The sequence below is a fragment of the Peromyscus californicus genome, unplaced genomic scaffold, assembly GCF_007827085.1.
Source record: "Peromyscus californicus insignis strain IS unplaced genomic scaffold, ASM782708v3 Scaffold_10__1_contigs__length_136768540, whole genome shotgun sequence".
Lineage (NCBI taxonomy): Eukaryota > Metazoa > Chordata > Mammalia > Rodentia > Cricetidae > Peromyscus > Peromyscus californicus.
Genome location: NW_026294391.1, coordinates 2,991,013 through 3,013,594, shown reverse-complemented (window position 1 = coordinate 3,013,594; position 22,582 = coordinate 2,991,013). Strand labels below are relative to the sequence as shown.

General features: G+C 39.6%; 1 long non-coding RNA gene across 2 annotated transcripts in view; it reads right to left on the bottom strand.

Annotated features, from left to right (window-relative positions):
- The window catches only part of LOC128108184 (uncharacterized), a 133,129-nt gene that overhangs the window by 36,140 nt on the left and 74,407 nt on the right, over positions 1-22,582 (bottom strand). For both annotated transcript variants that reach the window (XR_008217359.1, XR_008217367.1), the window contains exon 5: positions 17,423-17,557. This is a non-coding gene — a long non-coding RNA (uncharacterized LOC128108184). The remainder of the gene's footprint in view (positions 1-17,422; positions 17,558-22,582) is intronic.

Here is a 22,582-nt window from a genome sequence, read left to right as displayed (position 1 = left end):
CAATCCAGGCTTCAACTCCACAGCTTCATGCAATGGCCTCTCTAGTTCTTCATTCAGGGAGACCCCTGACACATGCCTGGCCTCAGTGGCTTTCTTCAGTTGTTGAGGAAGGTCCCATAATGTCTTTCTTGTATCCTTGACTCTAAAGCCAGAACCACATGACCAAAGCTTCCAAGCTCTGTTGCTTACTGGTGCTGAAACATGGCCTCCTCATTCAATTACATCTTCACCAGCTTTCTGTTTTCTATGGTTTCCTTCACTGCCTAAGCTTGGCTGTTCTGGAACTTGTTCTGTAAACCAGGCTGACATCAAACTCAGAGAATCACCAGCTTCTGCCTTCTGAGTTCTGGGATCAAAAGGCACGCACCACCAGATCCAGCTCTAATCTTTTCTTTAATTCCTTTTCACAAGTTGGAAATTTAATTGTGTGGGATCTTGCCCCGAGGTCACCACCCCCTTTTTTCTATTTCTTAATCCATTTATCTCCTTGAACATAGGATTTAGCTCTATTCCACTTCCTGGTGCCCCATTTCTCAATCTGTATATTTTGTATTTTTAATCTGCTTAGCTTGCTCCTTTTCATTATAAATCTTCAACAGAGTTACCATTAGTAACCACATGTCAGAGTCTATACTAGGCTGTTTTGAGATTTCCTCTGCCAAAAGAATTAACCTAAAACCCTTCATTTTAGTCTCAGGCAGACTCTTCGGACAAGGGCAAAAGGCAACCACATTCTTCACCAAAATATCACATATCTAGGCCACATATTAATATTCTTCTCCTCTGAAACATCTTGAGCCAGCCCCTCACAGTTTATCAAATCACACTCAGCACCACTGTCTTCCATGTTCCTACCACTATGACACATTAAACAGTACTTAAAGCATTCAACTGCTTTTCTAATTAACAGTCCCAAGATCCATATTCCTTCAAACAAAAGCATGGCCAGGCCTATCACAGCAATACCCCAGTCCCTCCAACTAACTTTTGTCTTTTTTTATTTAATTTTTTATTTATTTTACATGCCAACCACAGTTTCCCCTCCCTCCTTTCCTCCTATTCCCTCCCCCTACCTCCTTTCTACCACTCCCCTCCAATCCTCAGAAAGGGTAAGGCCTCCCATAGGAGTCAAAGCATGGCATATCAAGTTGAGGCAGAACTAAGTTCCTCCCCTGCTGCATCAAGGCTGAGGGAGGCATTCTGCTATAGGAAATAGATTCCAAAAAGCCAGCTCATGTACCATGAACAGATCCTGGTCCCACTGCTAGGGGCCCCACAAACAGACCAAGCTACACAACTATCTCCCACATGCAGAGGGCCTAGGTTAGTTCCATGAAGTCTCCCTAGCTGTTCTTCCAAAGTCTGTGAGCTCCCATGAGCTCAGGTCAGCTGTCTCTGTGGGTTTCCCCATCATGATCTTGACATTCCCTCCTCCCCTGGCTCCTATAATCCTTCCTCCCTCTCTTCAACAAGGTTCCCAGAGCTCAGCCCAATGCTTGGCTATGGATCTCTGCATCTGCTTCCATCAGTTACTGGATGTAGGTTCTATGATGACAATTAGGGTAATTACCACACTGATTACAGGAGAAGGCCAGTTCAGGCACCCTCTCCACTATTGCTAGGAGTCTTGGCTAGGGTCATCCTTGTGGATTCCTGGGACTTTCCCTGGTACCAGGTTTCTCCCTAACCTTAAAATGCTCTCCTCTATTGAGATATCTCTTTGGTTGCTCTCCTTCTCTGTCCCTCCACCAACTGGACCATCCCAATCCCTTATGTTCCCAACCTCCATTACCTCTCCTCTACCCCCTCCCCGTGCCTCCAGTTTACCCAGGAGATCTTATCTATTTCCCCTTCCCAAGGTAATCCATGCATCACTCTTAGGGTCCTCCTTCTTACCTAGTTTCTCTAGGGCTGTGGATTGAAGCCTGTTTATCCTTTGCTTTACATCTATTATCCATTTATGAGTGAGTACAAAACCATGTTTGTCTTTCTGGGTCTAGGTTACCTCACTCAGGATGATTTTTTCTAGTTCCATTTATTTGCCTGCAAATTTCATAATGTTATTGGGGTTTTTTTTGTATGTGTGTGTAGTGGGTAGCCATTCCAGCTTTGATCTGGAAGTTCCAACCCCCATTGAGACTTCGGCAACTGTCATGCCTACAAGGCGGGGCCAAGGGAGGCGCCGGGGGACCCGAGATCTGGATCGGCGGGCGCTCTCTCTGTTGCGGGACCCTGGACTGGAGAGGTGGACCGAGCAGAGCTCCAGAGAACACCGCTGGACTGTGATACACCTTCCCCAGACTCCGCGACCTACCTATTCCTTAATTTGTAAGTTACGCCATTAAATAAATCTCCTTTTAACTACGTGGAATGGCCTTAATAATTTCACCAATAGTGTGTGTGTGTGTGTGTGTGTGTGTGTGTGTGTGTGTGTGTGTGTGTGTGTGTTTTGGGTTTTTTTTTGTTTTTTTGTTTTTTGTTTTTTGTTTTTTTACTGCTGAGTAATACTCCATTGTATAAATGTACCACATTTTGTTCACCCATTCTTCAGTTGAGGGGAATCTAGGTTGTTTCCAGGTTCTGGCTATTACAAATAATGCTGCTATGAATACAGTTGAGCAAGTGTCCTTGTGGTATGATTGAGCATCCTTATACCAAATAATCGCATTAAAAATGGGGTACAGATATAAACAGAGAATTCTCAACAGAATAATCTCAAATGTCTGAAAGACATTTAAAGAATTGCTCAATATCCTTCATCATCAGGAAAATGCAAATCAAAATGACTCTGAGATACCATCTTACACCTGTCAGAATGACTAAGATCAAAAACACTGATGACAGCTTATGTTGGAGAAGATGTGGAGTAAGGGGAACACTCCTCCACTGCTAGTGGGAGTGCAAACTTGTACAGTCACTCTGTAAATAAGTATGGCACTTTCTCAGAAAATTGGGAATCTGCTGTGGATATTGCTCTGTATAAATAAAATGCTGATTGGCCAGTAGCCAGGCAGGAAGTATAGGCGGGACAAGCAGAGAAGAGAATTCTGGGAACAGAAAGGCTGAGTCAGGAGACGCTGCCAGACGCTGCCATGAGTACCAACATGTAAGATACTGGTAGCCATGAGCCATGTGGCAAGGTACAGATTTATAGAAATGGGCTAATTTAAGATGTAAGAACAGTTATCAAGAAACCTGAGCCATTAGGCCAAACAGTTTAAATAATATAAGCGTCTGTGTGTTTATTTTGTAAGTGGGCTGTGGGAGTGCTGGGGCTTAGAGGGAGCTGGAGAGAAACTCTCCAGCTACAGGAATCAATCTACCTCAAAACCTAGTGATACCAACTTCTGTCTTAAGTAGAGTTTCTATTCCTGTGAAGAGACACCATGACCACACCAACTCTTATAAAGGAAAACATTTAATTGTAGTGGCTCACTTAGAGTTCAGAGGTTCAGTCCATTCTCATCATGGTGGGACATGGCAGCATGCAGGCAGACATGGTGCTAGAGAAGTAGCTGAGACTTCTACATCTTGCAGGCAACAGGAAGTGGTCTGTCACACTAAGTGATATTTTGAGAATAGGAGACCTCAAAATCTATCCCCAAAGTGACACACTTATTCCAACAAGGCCACACCTACTTCAACAAGAACACATCTCCTAAGGCCACTCCCTATGAGATTATGGGGGCTAAATACAAATTACCACAAATAACAAAAGGATTATATCCAGAGAATTTATGAAGAATCCCTGTGTAAAAACTCTACCCAATATAAAAAGTGAGCAAGAGTTGAACAAACAAATCACCAAAGTAGATATTTAAATGGCGAACACATATTTTGAAAGTACTCAAGTTTAATATACTATTAAATGCCATTGAATCTAGCAAAATGGCTAAAATTAAAAATACTTGTAGTAAGTGCTGATGAGAATGTGGAGCAATTAGGAACTCCCATCCACTGCCTGTAGTAGTGTGAAGAATAAAGATCACCATGCAAGGCTGTTCGAAATGACATACTAAGGCTGATTTTTCCACAGCCTATGACCTAACAATTCTGCCTCTAGGTATGATCCAACACAATGAGTAAATTATGTGCCATCAGATTTCAACTGAAATAATGTTTTTTATCAAGGCTTCTGAAAATAAAGCATATAACTGAAAACATGAGCTTACTAACATGGGGTTGTGGATGTAGCTCAGTGGTAGAGAGTTACCTGGTATGTGTGTAAGGCCCAGTATTCCATCCCCAGCACTGCCAAAAAGTAAACAGAAGTTTACTTATGGATTAAAATGAATACATGAAAATGAGAAAGCTATACCTACACACAGTATGAATAAACCTCATAGATACTTTTAAATTGAAACTATTTTTTATAGTGCTTAGGGCTTAAACTCAAGGACTCTAGTATGCTGGGCACATGCTTTATGACAGATTTACACCCACAACCATTCTTTACCTTTTTTCCACTCCTCTCTTTTCCTGTATTTTTTTTTAAATTTATTTGTAACAGAGTCTCATGAAGTTTAGGGTGATCATTGATAATCAAGGATGAGCATCAGTTTCTTTTTTCCTCTCATTTTTTATTGACATGTATATGTATATAATGAATTTTAATTGTTCACACTCCTCAGTTCCCCCCCTTATCTCCATCTGTCTCACTAAAACATTTTTTCTCAACAAGTCCCTCTCCTACTTCTTCTTTTTGTGTAATCCACTGACTTTAACTAGAGTTGTTTGCCTGAGGTTATTTATTAGAGCATAGTCAACTAATCTGTAGCTACATCACTAAAGAAAATGATGCCCCTCCCTGAACAACCATCAGTAGTCTTTCAAGAAGGGGTGGGGCCTTGGGGCCCAAGATGAAATTTTGAATGGTCCACCACAGCTGCAATGAGTTCATGAGTGCAATACCTATGCCATGTCTAGAAGACATCTTTTTGTTGTGCATGTCTTCAGTCCTTGGGCTCTTACTTTTTCCCCAACCCCTTTTCTGGTATGTTCCTTGAGACTTTCTGGAGGAGATATAGATGTGTCATTCAAGGCTGCACACTCCAGCATCACTTATTTTCTGCACTTTAACCAGAAACAATGGTGGTATATTTGAACCTAGGGACAATGACTCCCCAAGCCATGAGCTCTTGACCAAGTTTATAGACCCAGACCTGAGGGGGTTTGGAGAGTTGGCCTCAAACCAAACAAAAGGCAGTTTTGCCACTAGTGTGTGCATCTTGTCTGTTAAGTTGATATTGCAGCTTTCAGGTTTCACAGCTGGGTCATATTTACTCACTTTTCTACCTCAGCAGCCTGCATAGCATCAGAGCTTCAACTTCTGATCTGCCTGCCTCAGTTTCCTTAGTGGTGGGATTAGAAGAGTGCGCTGCCATGCCTAGCTTTATGCAGTTCTAGGGATACCACCCAGGGCTTTGTGAATGCTGGACAAGTACTCTACTGAACTAAATCACTAGCCCTTATTTTCACTTTTGAGACAGGGTCTTCCTAAGTTTCCCAGACTGGCTTCAACTTGAAATCTTCCTGCCACACCTTAAGTAGCTAAAATGATAGACCTCCACCACTATACCCAGTTCAGAAATATTTTCCAGCAAAGTAAGTCCAACAAAGGATTATATAACTCTACTTACAGAAACTTCACTAACAGTCTTAATTCTAGAATTCAGGGTGACAGTTACCTGGGTTAATTAATGTTTGGAACACAGATAGTCCATACTAGGGAGGGCCATGGAGAGGCAGGAAAATCTGGTGATCCAACAACCTCATCCCTCATACTATTACCTCCAAAACATTTCCTACACAGACCCATAAATGGACGTGTTTGAATGTTTAGTATAATGCTGTTTGTGATACAAGAAATGAAGTTAGGCTCCATCACTGGAAACGGCATGGGTAGAATGTGGTAACAAAACCCCATAGAGTCTAACACAGAATTTGAAGTGATATGAATAAACATTAAAAACAGTGCTTAATTTGTAAAAAGGTAAGAAACAGAATGAGACAGATCTAACACAGTATAACTCGTGTAATTTAAATATTATCTGAACAAAATAGGGTACATTTTTCAAAAACACACAGAAACTGACTGCATGATGCACAATTTAAAGAGTGAGGGAAATGGAAATACAGAGTGATAAATAAAAGGAAAATTTGGGATGCTGGTTGTAGTTTAGTTATAGAAAAAATACTTCATGTGTACTAGATCGAAAGACCCTGAGTTCTATTCCCCAGTTCTGCAAAATAGGAATAGTAAAGGGCTTGGGATATAGATACTAATAGAGTAGTAGCCTAGCATATGAGGATTTAGTTCCTCTACCAGGACCTCACAAAAGGGAAGCAGAAGTCGCAAGGCATGAAGGATGAAGCCAGTATCAGACAGACATCATCTTTAGCAAATGGTCAAGGTCTTTACCTCTCCTGGTGGGACACATCTATATTAATGTGCCTGTAGATACAATGCACTTAAGGGCATACTTCTGTGGTACTAACGAATGTGTAATCCAAAGTTAAACAGGAGTCATCTGAGCAAAATGAGGGGTAGGCTATGAAATAACTGTCCTCTATTCTTCCAAATGTCAGTCATAACAAAGGAAGGATGTAACCTGTTTCAGGTTCAGAACTGAAGATCTTGTAACTAAGAATGAAACTACAGATGAGATGCTAAAGTAGAAACAGGACAAGTGAGGTGAGCATACAAATATGAAGGAGGCATGGATAGCATCCCCATGTTAATTTTGCTTCCTATCATGTACATACGATATAGACATGTTTGGAGTATGTGGTCTTTTGTCACTGGTTTTCCCTCACTGACCATGATTTTAAAATTCATTCATTCAAATTGTTGTCTAAATTTCTACTGTTCTCTTTGTTTTCTAAGATGGGAGTTGCCCAGTCTGGCCTTAAACTGATCATCTTATTTCCATCCCCTACTCCTATAAGACCCAGTTTATACTTTCTTTTATGGCTAAATGATATTTCAGTTGATGGACAATGGGGTTGTTTCCATCACTTGGCTATTGTAAATACTAACAGCACTGTTAATATGCATACATGTATTTGACTTTGCTTCCAATTCTTTTGGGCACATACCTAGGAATGATGACTGCTTATTTTTTTAATAAAAAACCCGCTAGTTCCCACTAGCATTTTTTAGTGTTTATATTTTGCAATATGTTTTATAGTTATACATGTATGTATCTCTCTCCAGGTTGTGGGTCTCACTTATAGACAAAGCCATCAAACATTTAATTTACTTTTTCCAGGGATCTCACAGAGACAAGAGGGGAACGTTCAGAAAAACCAGTCTCTAATAATTTGTACCCTTTTAGCCCTGTATTAACTCACGCCATTCTGATAAATGTGTCAGATGCCTAGGAGTTTCATGACATCAGCTGTTTGTCTACAATTCAACTCAATTTAGCTACCTTCTACTTGAAGATAGCATATTGTAGAAGTTAAGAGCTCAATCTCAAAGGAGTCCTATTTCAAATGCCAATTGCTTGTTACCATTTATACTTGTCTGTTGACCTATGTATGTATCAGGAGTTCCCCAAAGACTTCATGTTACATAGCTCATAGAACTCAGGGACGTTTACTTACCATTACTTACTCATTTACCCTAAGGGATCCAAGGTAAGAACAGCCCAACCAAAGTCATGTATATGGCAACATGTTGAAAGACACCTGGATTCCATTCCTGCCCTAGGCCATGCACTCAGTACCACATCTACCTACAAAGCTGGAGGATGTTCCATTATATTTGTGATTAATCAGGCATTAATGATTGCTGTCACCCTCCCCGTTCATGTTGAAACTTGTGATCAGAAGTGTAACAGTAATAAGTTAGACTTTAAAGTGATTAGATGTGCTGGAACAAGATTTCAGTGTTTCACAACTGAAAAGGACATGAATGGGGAATCAGGTTAGGAGAAGAGTGCCATGTGGAAACTCAACGTGCAACACTGAGGTAGGGTATTCAGAAAGTTGACTATGTTACAAGCATTCCACTCTTATGAACATGATTAGGGCTTGATGGATGGGTTTACGTGACAAGTGTTCAACTTTTTTGCCTTTTTAATCACATGAATAAACACCAAGAAGGTGGCTATCAGACAATGAATGTTGATGTTGTAAACTTAGACTTATCTCTAAGAATTGTTAAAAAATAAAATATTTTTCTTTAAGAATTGTTTTAAGTTGTAGGTATTTTGTTGTAGTTGCACAAATGGACTTGGAGGGGATTTTAGTAATGGCACAATGTAACAGTTCCACAGCCACTACTATATTTATGGAAGTAAAGTCACCTACTCAGTCTGAAGAAAACATATCATGGTGCTTTTGGCATCTAGCCACCTTCTGGAAGCCAACCAGCCTCCCCCCCCCACCATCTATCTATTCATCAGCATACAAAAGATATAGACTCTAGTGATCTTGGCTGTTCTTGTGAGGAATAGACCAAATACTTCAATAAAAGACGCTAGCATCCCTATCACTCAGTAAAGTACAAGGGTGACAGAAATTGTACACTAAGTGTGAATATGTATTTCCTGTTATATCGTTATATTTGGCCATACTTAGAGGATCCATCCAGTATTGCTGTGTCACTTTGGAAAAGGAAATGAAACTTTGGGTATGAAACTCTATACATCTGGCTCCACACTTTGTTTAGTGATAGACAAACATAGAGCAGTCTTCAGGAGAGCCAGCTCCAAGAATGCACCAAGAGTATGCCAAAAAAAAAATCCATAAAGGAAGTGAGGCCTTAGGAAAAATTCTCATCTGAGGGCTAGACATTTTCCTTTTTTTTTTTTTTTTTTTTTTGGTTTTTCAAGACAGGGTTTCTGTGTAGCTTTGTGCCTTTCCTGGAACTCGCTTTGGAGACCAGGCTGGCCTCGAACTCACAGAGATCCACCTGCCTCTGCCTCCCGAGTGCTGGGATTAAAGGCGTGCGCCACCACCACCCGGCGACATTTTCCATTTTTTATTGGAGGGGAAAAAATAAGGAAACACTCATGCTTTCTGATGATAATTTATTTTTTCTTCATCTTAAAATATCCTCTCAGCAAATCTCTGTTCCACATAGATACATTCCACATTGTTACATTCTTCATATACCCAAGTTACATTACATACTGTTATTCTCCATAAATTCTCCACATAGCCATATACCTCTTTTTTACATCTCTTCTTTATATAACTCCATCTCTTCTATACACATTTCTTCTCTCTACTGTTACATTCCTTCACATTTATTTATTTTACATCATTTATGCACTCTTTACTCATTCTTTTCATTCACTCTCACCTTACTCTATCTCCCACACTTCTCCTCTTTCCACACAGCTACATCCCTCACTCAGCACACACACACACTCTCCCACACCTTGCTCACTCCCTGCTCTTTACACAGTTCCTTCACATCCCTTCTTCAGCACATACCCACACACACTCACTCTTACTCTCTGCACAGCTCTTTTAACAGCAGTTCTCCCCATAGCTTTTCACAGTCCCCCTCACGGCCAAACTCAGGATAATTATGAGTTACATTTTCAGGGTCCAACCCATTCTCATAACACTTGATAACTCAGTTTTTCTCAGGCTAGGAAGGTCTTGCTGAATGGCCAGTAAGTAAAACTTGGCCAAGCATGTAGCATGAGTGGTTAATGTTCCCACACAGAAGATGACATTGAAATTCAGGATAACAATAGTTGGCTAAACCTTGAGTGATTGGGGTACATACAGTCAATTACTATAGGGGTTATGTCTCAATGTAAACAGCCTGGTCCTGATTTAGCAATAAACAACTGGAAACTAGCCGTTGTGTATTTTTTGCAGGGGCAGCTTAGTTTGTTTTGAATTTATTCTGAAATTTAAAATTGGCTGTCTTTGAGACTCAGAATACTGTTACTTTCCTGCATCAATTAAGAAAAATATTCTAGGGGGCTGGAGAGATGGCTCAGGGGCTAGGAGCATTGGCAGAGGACATGGGTTCAATTGCCAGCACCCATATGGCAGCTCACAACTGTCTGTAACTCCAGTTCCAGGGAATCTGACACCTTCATAACAATGTACACAAAAGAAAGTTTTTTAAAAAAGCAAATAAAGGCCAAAAAAAGAAAAAAATATTCTAGTATTCTGTTCATCAGAATTATACAGATTAAACAGAAATCATCTTACTGACCATCCACAGCTATAAGTGTGCCCAAAGATGTGAAACAAACTACCAATAGTCTGTGGAAAGACCCCCACAGCTGTTCTTTTTAGGGAGTTATGTGGAGGCACATGAGAAAGTTACAGACATTAACAGAAAGAAACTCCACAGCTTTGCCAGGTAGGGCTCCCAAAAAGGAGTTATTCCTCTGGTGGGTTGACCTGTTGAACACTAGTTTTCTCCTGTTGTATACTCCCACGGCCTCCTGCATAATTGACTTCAAAAAACTTTGTGGGTGCAGAGATAGAAGAAAGAAAACAATACCCTCTTGATAACTATTAAGAAAACTATGAGATTAATTAAATAAACCCTTGCTGTACAGAGTCATTTACCACACTTAAAATGTTGTCAAATTCCTCAACTATAAAGGGTCTTTTTTTTTAAAAATAAGACCAGTGGCTTGGGCTCAAAATAGTAGATGGAATGAACTGGTAAGTAGGAAACCAAAATGCATGCAGAACAGACAGCACAACCTTTTAAAAATTCTAAGTTATTAGCTTTATTTTCATTGAATTCAGCATGAGGTGACAAAAATACACTATATTACCATCATTGGTGATTAATTACATAGACTTGATCTTTACATCACTTGCATACCTTTTCTAGTTTATTTAAGTCACATAAATGTAAAATACATGATTTCTTACTAAAAAATCTCTAGTTTATAACTACTTACAAATTCCCCTTTAAAACTTCTATTGCTCCACTGAGAATTTTAGCCTGAATTGCTACTTTCTAGAAATATTCATACATTTACATTTATTTACCAAAAGAGTAGGCAAATAAACCACATTATAAAACTTGTGTTTCTTAGAAGCAATTTCAATTCTCTTCTTCCTCTCACCATGGAAAGCCATGCTTGAGCTCCTTGCCTAAGTTCCTTGTCATTCCATCACACAGCTGTTCTTCTGCTTTCATAAGGAATGATCAGCAGTAGTAGACAGTCCAGTAAATTCTAGTGTGCCCTTTCAGGGAACTAATGATGTGGTAAGACGTTGGAACACCACAATAAAATGTTCAGGTTCTATTGAGACTGGAGAGTCCTTCATAAAGTTTGGAGGCAATGACAAAAGAAGAACAAAAATAAACTAGGAAGAGAAATCAAAATGAGGAGGAATGGTGAGGTAGGTGAGCAGTGCCCTAAGGTACTTTATTTCCTGTCAGCAACAACAAATAGAAAGTATTTTATTATAACATGATCAATCTTTGAATGTTGAAGCAAGAAGAGGAAGGATGATATTACATCTTATCTTTGGTTTCTTCAGTTGACAGGATGGCATGTGAGACTGTTTTGGATGAAATCACAATGAAACCATTAATTGCTAAGGTGATCGACTTCGTGGAGGTCCATTCCTCTATTCCTTTCAATGAGAAGTCATACTCATTTATGGTTCCTAGAAAAGTGACTCAGAAAATTAGAGATAAAACATTGATAAGGTGGCCAATGGAGAATTGCTTCCAGGTAGCCTGAAACCCAGCAGACAATGTAGCTGTTGCCTAGTATACACAGAAATCTACATTGTATGCCAGGTTCATGCCCCAGACCTGGATGTTCAGTCTGCAAATCATCCAGATTATTTCAAAGCAAATCAAAATGTCAAAATTGATATGTGCCTTATTTACCACAGAGAAAACATAAGTCACAATTTCTGTGATTTATCTGTAGGTGAAATTTCTTCAAATAATTCTATTGGTTCTCATCCATCATGCTATTTTTAAAATGACCTTTAAAGGTCAAGAAATGTATGGAAGTACAGACAGGGAGGTGGATGGATATCAAGTTAAGTATATGATACACTGACAGACCGCTGAATAGAAAAGGGTATCTTCATGGCAGAAAGAGGGAGATAAGGAGAAAAACCAATCAATGGCTCAAATATCCTTTGCAGTGCTAAACACAGAGACCTCATCATTTATAAAATTCCTGATTACTTCCCAAACACAATGAATAATGGAAGATTAGACTCTGAAAACTGTGTGTGCATGGATGTCTATGCATGCATGTGTGTGTGTTGCTCCAGATAAAGCTATCATTTCAATAACCTTGCTCTGGGTATAATAACTGAAGCTAGATGATGCCACCAGAGACCCAGTAGCCAGATGTAGCTGCTGATTACCAAAGACAGGATCTACACTGGCTACTGAGCCACTGAGGGCACCATAATCCTTTTGAGAGCTAGACAGTTTGTGGCCTTCTTAGGAGAGACTCTGTGAAAGAAAAGATGTCAATTATAGAAATTAATGAAACAATACCAAGAGTTTTCAGTGGCATATTTTTCTCAGGTTGTGAATATATGTAGCTGTTAACCTCCTCTAGATTCACTTACTAAATGTCTAAAACATTAATGTCTAAAACAGAAAATTATTAAAAGGTAACCTTTCAAAAAGTATTCTGCATAGGCCCCAGGTTTCAAACAGCCAACACATGCAATGAGCACAGGATCTGGTCCCACTGCCTGGATGCCTCCCAAACAGATCAAGCCAATCAACTGTCTCACCCATTCAGAGGGCCTGATCCAGTTGGTGACCCCTCAGCCATTGGTTCATAGTTCATGTGTTTCCATTCATTTGTAGTGGGTAGCCATTCCAGCTTAGATCTGGAAGTTCCAACCCCCATTGAGACTTCGGCAACTGTCACGCCTACAAGGTGGGGCCAAGGGAGGCGCCTGGGGACCCGAGAGCTGGATCAGCGGGCGCTCTCTCAGTTGCGGGACCCTGGATAGTGGAGGTGGACCAAGCAGAGCTCCAGACAACACCGCTGGACTGTGATACACCTTCCCCAGACTCCGCGACCTACCTATTCCTTAATTTGTAAGTTACGCCATTAAATAAATCTCCTTTTAACTACGTGGAGTGACCTTAATAATTTCACCAATATTCGTTTGCCTGGAGGAGGTGGGAATGGGGGGTGGGCTAGGGGAAGGTGAGGGGGGGGGCGGAGGGGGGAGAACAAGAGAATCCGTGGCTGATATGTAGAACTGAATTGTATTGCAAAATAAAAATAAAAATTAAAAAAAAGTGTTCAAAGTAGCACCTCATCAGTTTGTCAATTTGTAGCTGTCCCCCTATAAAATAACACAGGTCTAAATTGTTAACTAGGTAAGTTCTATGTTGATCTAGTCACTCATTTATCTTTCTAGAAATAATTGCTGGGAAACTTTTCTGTTTTTTAGTCCAGGTATGAAGAATACAACACTGAACAAAGACCCCCTGACTCTTGGAACTGAGAATGACAACAAGGGTAAGGAAAACCAAGAAAAGAATCCAGCATATATGCAGTCATTTCATAGAATAATAAATAGCTGAAAATAACTGTACTGTTTTTATGGTAGTGAAGGAGTGTGTGACTGACGACCTGACAGTCTGAATGCCTGACAGAGGCATACATATATCTAGGGGAGAGTCAGGAACCTGGGGAAGTGAAAGAGACAAGTGTCAAAGGCATCAAGGCAGGACCATATCCAATAATTTGAAGTAAGGCACCCTATGTCTGCATTTGACCACCATGGGCAATCACTGTTTTCTACATTTAGGATCATTTTCAAATGTAAAGAACTATGTGACTTTGCACCAAGCACATACACCTTAGAGTCCTGCTCTTTTAATATTTTAAAATTCTGCAGCATTCACTTGGAAACATTTAGGAGTGTTATCATCAGAAAGAAATCTCTCAAAAGCTTTCAACTTTCCAATAGCACAAGTTCAATGAACATGCAATCGGACCATAGACTGATAATCAAATACATGCAGGACCAAGAAAAGTGGCTCATTACAATATTGTTAATGGTATGGAAACATAAGTAGCTTTCTGAGAGCCACAGTGTGCTTGGATCTTTTCAAGAGGACAGGGTTGGGATTGATGAGGGAAGTAGGCTTTTCTTTGTTTTTCCCCCTTTTAATAATTATAAACTAACCACATCTATTAGCATTCTCCGCAAAGGAACACGCATAATCAGATACAAAGAAAAGCATTTGCTCAGTTTTGGCAGGATCTTACCCTTACTGTAAAATAAAGCATTTACAAAGGACACAAACACACATCTCATAATATTTTACAACTATTCCTAAATCACCTTTTATAGAAAAAGCTTCCAGAGTGAGACAAGGGTTTAGTTTGGTTAGTTCCAATGCCAAGGTTAAACAGATGTTCATTTATAAATCTTAGCTACGATCTTAGTCAGTCTTAGCTACAATCTGTAGACTCAGAGGTTAGGTATGGAAGAAGTGACTGGGGGGACACATGGTTCTCCCTGGGAGGGGGGAAATAGAATAGATGTTATGGGTGGTCTGGGGGGGGGGGGCAAAAGAATGGGAGGATCAGGTCGGGGAGGGCAGGTAGGGTTGAGGGAGGGAATACAGGGAGATACAGCTAGAATTGAGGGATTTTAGGGATGGCATGGAAACCCAGTACAGTGGAAACTTCCTAAGATATATGAAGGCAATCCTAATGAAGTCTCCAAATGATGGGAGAGTGAGTCCCAAAGCCAGTACTGGGACTGGGTTACATCCAATTGAGTTCTAAGGGGACACACAGAAATCTCCAAACAATCCAGGCTGTAGAAAAGAATATAGGTTGCTCTTCATGAACAGACAGCAAGACCCCATTGCTGAAGACAACACAAACAAAACTCATTGAGGCAGGAGAGCTCAAGCTAGTGCAAACATAAAACCTTCACCCTATATCCTAGTCTCTGATGTAGGAAGGTACTCTGCAGATCATCAAAAGAGAAACATAAACACCAACCCAACCACAAAACTCTGATCTACAATCTCTCTTGCTTGAAAAATATATGCTAGGGCAATGGTGCCACAAAGCTTTTGGGAGTAACCAAGCAATGTTTGATTTGACTTAAGGCCTACACCACGAGATGGAAGCCATACACTGCTTGAGTGATCAAGAACCAGAGATTAGATAGCCAGGAGACCTAGGGTGAAACCAAATACTACTAGTCTTTAAAAAAAAAAAAGAGTGATAAAATCACTCATAATGATATTCTGCTATACTCAGGCTTTATTCAGCCATCCTTAGAGAAGCTTCCTCCTGCAGCAGAAAGAAACAAATGGAAGACATCAGGAGAATAAGGTCCTCTAAATCAACTGAGCAAAGAGAACTCAGAGACTGAAGCAACAAGCACAGGGTCTACACGGGTTTGTACCAGATCCTTTGCATATATATTATAGCTTTCAGTTTAGAATTTTTTAAGAATTCATGAGTGTGTAAATGAGTGGGTCTCTGATTCTTTTGCCTTCACTTGGGGCTCTTTTCCTTCTGTTGGTTTACCTTGTCCAACTTTGGTGTGGTAGTTTTTGTTTTATTTTATTTTGTTATGTTTTGTTGTTCTCTTTCAGAAGCCTGTTCTTTTCTAATGGGAGACAGAAAGGGGGTGAGTCTGGATGGGAAAGGAGGTGGGAAGGAACTGGGAGAAAGAGGGGGAGTAACTATAATCAGGATATATTGTATAAGAAAAGAATCTATTTTCAATAAAAGGGAAAATATCGGAGGGGAGGGCATGAGATATATTTAATGGAAATGAATTCTATGCATACATAAAGTTATGTAGCAATAAAATTATTTAGAATGTAATTAATCCCTATTGTGCCTAAAATTTCAAATTAAGGATGGCAAAATTTTTTTTAAAAAAGAACTGTAACAGTACCATAAAACTAAATATTTAACACATACATTCTAAATAAATACAAAATAAATCTTAGTCTATCTTTAGATTAGAAAAGTGATAGTTTTAATACTCAAAGGTTACCCTATCCTATAAATTCACTGTATTTAAAGAACTAAGATTAATGTATTCTTTCCTTTTCTCTTAAACTTTTATAGTCAATGCATGATGAACAACTATAAATAAAACTTTATTAAAGGTTATTCCATTAGTACCCACCACTAACCAATGCAATATTGACCACCTTGATAGGGAATTTTGAATAATAGCACATTTTCAAAGTTTATAAATGAAATTCAAAGAGAAGAAACAGTACTAAACTACATAGTCATTACATAATTTTATTACCCGCCGGGCGGCGGTGGCGCACGCCTTTAATCCCAGCACTCGGGAGGCAGAGCCAGGCGGATCTCTGTGAGTTCGAGGCCAGCCTGGTCTCCAAAGCGAGTTCCAGGAAAGGTGCAAAGCTACACAGAGAAACCCTGCCTCGAAAAACCAAAAATAATAATAATAATAATAATAATAATAATAATAATTTTATTACCTAGTAATTAAACTCCCGTATGAGAAAGAACTGTAACCAAGGGATCTACTTCCTGAATGTAATCTGTACCACAAAGAAACAAAACATAAACAACACACAAGAGACTCCATTTTGGCTGATGACAATTAGTCTACGGTGGGAAAAGAGGATTTGAAATGGAAGCAAAGACTCATTAAAAGTTAAACCTGCTTTGAACTGGGATGGAACCTATTACTTGCAAAGTTACCCTAGAATTTGAAGAGCCCATACTCCACAATTAAGCAGGAGCACCCTACAGGCTGAAGAAGGAAGAAACTTATTGACAATGAAAGTGAAGCTTCCAGCTAGAAAAACTACACTTGAATGACAGTTTCCCTAGAAATGAAAGAAATGCTGCTTGGAGGGTCATTCAACTAAAGCAAGACTAGAATCACTCAATGGCTTTTGAAGATCTTTTTTTTCTCAAGCAACTCTATTTTGCCTTCAAAAAGAATCCCTAACTTTAGAAATGACAGCTCTGGGAAGAAATTTTGATCCTAAAGACTATGTGAGAAGTAAATGCAGAAGGACCAGCCACTCACACAGCACTGGCAGAATGAAAGTGTTCAAAGGACTTTTTAAAACTTAAAAGAAAATAATCTTTCTTTTAAAAAAAAGCTTCTAAACACTTTTTATTTCTGTGATTTTTCTAATCCCAGTAGTTTTGTCCCATGTCTCTAGGCGCCACCCTAGTAGCATGGACATTTAGTACATATGCTAGCAGCCTTTTGTTAACTTAAGAATGCAGTTAACTTCTATCACAAACACATTTATGGATCTGAAAGAGCACAAGCCACTCCATGACTTTAATAAAGTCATCATTAATTTAAAAGTAAATCAAAAATGTCTTCCATTAGGTGGGCTTTATGTTAAATGTTTTTTTTTTTTAAATAGACATATACATGAAGTGGGAAGAGAGAGAGAGAGAGAGAAACAAACTTTGGGAGGCACTGGGCCTGTGATTACCTTGATTATGGGGAATTGGGTTATGGCATCATAGGTGTTTACATATATCCACACTCATCAAACTTCCCACATGAAGTATGTGTTGTTCTTTCTTTATCATTCTTCAATAAAGCTGTTGATAAAAATCACATGCCTCTGAAATGGTAAAGAACAAAAAGTCTAATTAACAGTAAGTATAGACCAGGAAAGTAATGCATTCAAAAACTCACATTGTGCCACAGGGTTAAATGATTCTGGAGGAGAAACCACCCTTGAAATACAGGTGTCTAATTAAAGTACATTCCTGTGAGCTGAGATTCCTTCTGCATTATGTTAGAGTAGCTATCACCATAACCAGGCACGTGGTGGCAGCCTGTCTAACTCTTGCATACCTGATGTCCTGTGACTACACTGACCAAAAACATTTATACCAGCTGATGGTCACTTGATCCTCACATCTCTCTATTTAGTAAATTGTTCTACAAGTCAAGTTGAGGTTTGAGGTGAACATTTCTGGGACATTCCTGTTCATGACACTTTTAAAAAGATACTCTCTGCCAAATAATTCTAGCCTGAACAGGCCTGGGAAGGGTTTGGGTTGGCACAAGATCCTAAACATGCTTCTAAGGATGAAACCTCTTCCAGCTAATAAAGACAGACTCAGACTAGTTTTTGAAAATAATATTTAGCAATTAGATGCATGCCTTTAATCCCTCTGAATGAAAAAAAGATCAATTTTTTAAACAATTACTGGATGAGAACATAAGTGGGTTTTGCTCACTAAATACACTTAGAGAAAAGGGATAACTTTACCTAAGTGACACACAGGGTTTTTTTGTTGTTGTTGTTTTTGGTGTGGATAAATTCCAGAAATCAATTACCTTAAATCCATTGTCTCCCTTCCTCCCTTCTCTCCCTCTCCCTCCACTCTTTAAAAACACCTAAGGCATTTTCTAGAAACAGTGTCAGCAATGTGAAAGGCAGTGAAAGATTCCTGTCTTTAAAAAAAGGGAAATAAAATTTGCATCCCATTAATGATAAGAAAATATGCACATCAAATAATTGTTTTCTGAACCTATAAATAATAGAAAGAATAAATAAATAAACCAGTCACTTTCTCCAACAAATGAATACTTGGTCTTTGGTTAACCACAACCCATTATTGGCCTTTTCATATTGTGTCTCACTTCTGAGCCATATGCACTTTTCTGAAGACATCTAACATCACAGGCTGTAGGTCTCAGTTATAATATTAACCACCAAGCCTCTGTTTTTGCCATTGTCCAACTCTTATGCCATCAAATATTTTCAAGGTACTGAATTTTTAGTTCTTCTGTGGCTCTTCTCAGACAACTTCTATTCAGCTCCAAAAAGCTAAAAGAGAAGCAAGTGGTGGGCCTTTTATGTACTGGTTGCTCACTCCTCCTGCCTGTGGAAGGTCCAGTTCTAGGCCTCCTCTCAGATGAAAAGAAGGATGCTTCTTTGGAGCTTGCTCCCTGATGGCTCTGTCTGTGCTGGTCAGAAACAAAGTCACACTGTTCGGACATTAATGGTTAGAAATGTGGCCTCCTGTGAGAACACAGGTACTTTTAGGTAGTAATGGAGTCTCATTCTTTTGCAATTCCCTAGGTGCCAGCAGCATTTCATAAACATTTGTCATCTAAATTAATCAACTATAAAATGTCTGGGCACCTATAATAACACGCCTCAAAGAAAGCATAAACAGAAAACCCTGAAACGCCATGGACAAACATCTCCATTCAGGATGGACCCTGTGTATGCCTTTATACACTTAACACCACTGAAGGGTGCTGGGGAAGGGCAGGGGTGCCGGGGAAGGGCAGGGGTACCCTCAGGAAGACTCTTAACCTTCACTACAGCCTGCTGCACAACATGGAAGTATACCAGAAACCAAACCACACTGTGTACCAACAGATAGAGTTCTGTGGTTTTTAAAAACTAAGTCTATACAAATGGTTCCTACCACAAAGGAAAAGAAGGAAAAAACAAGCAAACTGATGGGAGTGTGAAGATTTGGAAGCACCAATTCAGATAATTTGAAAAGGATTAAATGTGTATCACAATACATACAGACCCTATTTGATAAAGCTGCCGGCTACAAAACACAATACTCAGCAAAGAGAAAAAGGGAAAAAATGTGGATTCTACTAGTGTATGTAATAAGGAGAAAACGGAAACCCTAAGTGAGACTTTAAAGAGTGGTCTGAAGAGTGTTGCAAAAAAGGCAGTGGGGATACTGATTGCTTTATAAACTTTAGAGAATGTGAGAAAGATAACAATATATAGTCCTAACATACAACCAAGTATTTACTGCCAAACTAGTTGAGGCTGGTTGTTACACAGTGAGAATGAATCCATTTCTTCAACTGGTCAGAACAGCAAGTGTTTTGTTGGAAGCAGCATAATACAAACTAAGGACCATGCCACACCTTGACAACAGCATTTTTCTTCTGTCCTCCATTTAGTTGCTCATAGTGGAAGGGTTTTCACATGGCCAGTTCTGTAGAGCAATAACAAGTGTTTAGAGAAACACTGTCAAGCCATTTAGAATGAGTCAACATTAAAATGAAAAACTAAGAAAAGTAGGGCAGGAAAGATTGGTTAAGTCTGTAAAGTACTTGCCACAAAAGAACAAAGATTTGAATTTGGTCCACAGCACCAAAGTTTGAAAAATAAACAAGCAATAGTCAACAACAGTGGATGGTGGTGTTCGACTGTAATCACAGCAATGGAGAGAGCCGAAGAGAGCTGGATTCCTTGGGCTTGCTGACCAGCCAGCCTCCTCTAATTGATGAGTTCAACAAGAGGACCTGTCTTAAAACAAGGTGGACAGCACCCAAGAACAACACTGGTGGTTGACCTCTGGTCAATGCACCACGTGAGAGGAAAACTTCCCTCCTAATGGGAGGGAAGGAAGGAGAGGGAGATATCTTTTTTTCATTGGAAATCATCTATTTTTATACTGCATAATACGCAATATAAAAAGGAAGGTGGGTACTAAACAGGTTCACTACTAGTGACAAAGTGCCAGGAGGAGAGATGACAGCCACTGCAGCAAAACCAGAAACATGGGGAAGAGAAGACAGGCACCCTGACACTTCTCAGTGAGGACATCAGCTTCCTGGATGGCTGCTCTTACCTAGGTAGAACATGAGAAAATCTGAAAGGTTGGAAAGAGAGGGGAGTGACTTTGATCAGTTTAATTCATGTTAGAAAATGTTAGAGTGCAGAGTCCACAAGAAAGGGAAGATTGTTCCTAAGCTTGGGGGAAAGCAAGACATAGAGGAAGGAAGTCTTTCTTCCTGTGCAGAGGAACAGTAGCCAACTTCATTACAAGGTTGAAAGGGGAAATAACAGGAATAAAACTGCTGTTTATATTGATGATAAGTAACACAGGGGAAATCTGGTTCCTCTTTCTGTGAGGGGAAAAGGGGGTCAGGAGAGGTATGATGCCTTGAAAGGATTAGCTGGAAGTGAGATAGGGCTGGATGTGACCGTCAATGTATCTTAGGAATGTAACTATCACTTTAAAAGGGAGTGGGGTAAGAGGTCTGGGATGGGACTCAGCGGGTGGCAGTGTCTACCTATCATGTGTGAGGCCCCAGCTTCCATACCCAGGTGCCTCCTCCACTCAGAAAAGGCTCTGCATTCTTCAAAGTTCCAAGCCTCCAACAACAATGTTCATTCTCCCTCTTACTGTGCTATCAAGACTGTTTCAGATTCTCATGGGAAATTACTATTCATTTTCAGACATGGTCTCTCTTGTAAGCCTTACTCTGATGATCAAACTCTCTGTAGTTTGGGGAACAAAGTAGGGGGAAAAAATCCCAAATATGGTCATTCTTTTACTTTCCCATCTTACCAGTAGTAGTGCTAATATGGAAATCCCAGATAGACTGGAGTGAGCTGTCATGTCCATCATTACATTTCTTCCACAGCAGTCCCTATGAAAACTGGGAGATACCACAATCATTTGAGATAAAAGAGCAGTACCAGATGATTTGGTCAAAATGAAATAAAGGAATAGACTTTTCCTTGACTGAGTTTCATTTAAAGACAGAATCTTCCATTCTTTGTTTACCTTTATTACTATACCTCCTAATGTTTTTAAAGCTAAATAAAATACAGCTGATGAGTTCTCCAATCATGAACAAAACACTCAGAGACAAGAACTCTCAAGATCCAGCAAGAAAACAAGTTATGTTTTGTTTCCAACATGTGAATGGGAAACAGACAGAAAGCCCTTAGGAAAAATGTCATTTTATCAATACACCAAACAAGTTACAAAACAGTGTGTCTACTGGAGCACTCAACCAGGATACAAGCCACAACAAAAGCAAAATCAACCAAACAAAAAACCACCCCACAGTTCTTAGACTCTATTACAAATGAGAAATGCACACAGTACCATTTCCCTACAAATATAAAGGTTCTGAGAAAGCTAGAAGGCAGGATTTGATGTTGTTCCTCTTAGTTTCTTAAACTTACTTGCCCATAGAACTCTCCTCATGTCCCTTCAAAACATGTTTGTTAAGTACCATCTCCCAACGCACTGAAGGCTATACCAAGACCGCTCATAATTTATCACATAGGCTGATGACAAGTTTGGGTGGCAAATTATGTATTAAGTGCTCTGGAGGCAATTTCCTCAAAACCACAAATGGGAAAAAGTATGAGAGACAATGAAGGTCATTTAAAGTGACAGGTACCTGGAGAATAAATATGCTACCAACACAGTCTAGGTGCAAAAAAGATACCAGGCAATAGAACAATCTTCCAGGGAAAAAAATTCAACATTATCTGCCTTTACCTGTGGTTTTGAGGATCACTTGAAATCAATTATTATTTAGTGTCCTTGTAGGAAGAATTGGAAATGAGCTCAGAGTCTTGACCAATCTCAAAGTGTCACAAGGGTTCCATGATCCAGGAAACAGCTAGGCACTTCTGAGCCTGCTTACTCTTCATCAGAAGAAAATAATACCAACCCACATGACCATAGAAAGGCTTGCACACAATGAGGGAGGTACCTTATAACCAGCTTCTGAAGCTGCAGCCTTGCTGCATAGGGGCCCTACAACAATGGTTCATGTTTATAAAGCCAGCAGGCAGCTGCTCTACCAATTTGGGGAATGGGAGAACACTTTGTGAAAAAATACATTC